This window comes from Propithecus coquereli, unplaced genomic scaffold (genome assembly GCF_000956105.1).
Source record: "Propithecus coquereli isolate 6110/MARCELLA unplaced genomic scaffold, Pcoq_1.0 Scaffold143, whole genome shotgun sequence".
NCBI lineage: Eukaryota > Metazoa > Chordata > Mammalia > Primates > Indriidae > Propithecus > Propithecus coquereli.
In genome coordinates this window covers 1009332-1010365 of record NW_012138636.1, presented here as the reverse complement: position 1 = coordinate 1010365, position 1034 = coordinate 1009332, and the positions used below count along the sequence as shown (strand labels likewise).

Genomic DNA, 1034 nt, shown 5'->3' with positions numbered 1-1034 from the left:
AAGATATCCTGAGTTGCAATATTTATTAATTATATAAAGTTTTGGCACCTACGTTTTGAAATAGAAATATTACATAAACTAAAACCAGAATATAAAAAGAGCTATATACTTTAGATACTGTCTGTGCAGGGGGAATGATCACATGTATTTCACATATAGCCTAGAATTTTAGTGTTACAGCATTTTAAGATATTTGCCTTATTTTTCTTACTGAGGAAGAAACAAGCTTCCTAGAGAAGAAATGTCGTAGAGAGCACACAGAAGTGATGAAGGAGGAAACAAGTCTGTTGAAAGAATGTTAAGGGAACATTCGTTTATAGAGTGCCCTGCTGGGTGTAGAAAAACGCCCATTGTTGGAAGACAGGTATATGGAAGGTTTGTGAGCTCTCTGGGTTCTCTCTATTGACAGTGTAATGAGATCAGGCTGGGCTGAACCTAGAGGCAGAAAAGCTGGCATATGAGAATCATATCCTTCCTGTGAAAAGATAAAAGGGAAGGGAGTGAGGGAAGGAAGTAGGAAGAGACCTACAGACAAAGTTAACAATGTTATTGTCAAATTTCCAAAATCGGATGAAAGAAAACAAAAGTTAGGTGTGAGGAAGATTTGAATATGGTGAAAAATAGCCTCATAGTAGATTCATAGTGAAATTGCTCTGATGTTTTGTTGGCTTGAGTGGATAGACCTAAATCTAATTTTAAACTAGCAGGTTAGAGTCAGAAACAGAATTCAATTTATTGTTGCTATCATTTGAACTTGCCTTGGCCACAATTTGATTTTCATAGTTGCCACATAGCCAAAACTTGCAAATTTAATGAAAAAAATCAGTTAAATACATCCAAAAGCTCAATGAACTAGAAATAAAATAAACTCTTAAGAAATCACGGCTAGACACCTGATACTCAAACAGTGGAAGGCCAAAGACAGAGATTCTTAAAACAAGCAAAAGTTTCAAGTTAAGTGACGTCTTATGTTAAAGAGATCTTCACGGTGATCAGCACCTAACAAATCATTAAAAACCATGGAGGACAGAAGT

General features: G+C 35.6%; 1 protein-coding gene across 1 annotated transcript in view; it reads left to right on the top strand.

Annotated features, from left to right (window-relative positions):
• The window catches only part of GABRA2 (gamma-aminobutyric acid (GABA) A receptor, alpha 2), a 189496-nt gene that overhangs the window by 144187 nt on the left and 44275 nt on the right, over positions 1-1034 (top strand). The gene's annotated exons all lie outside the window — the stretch shown is intronic.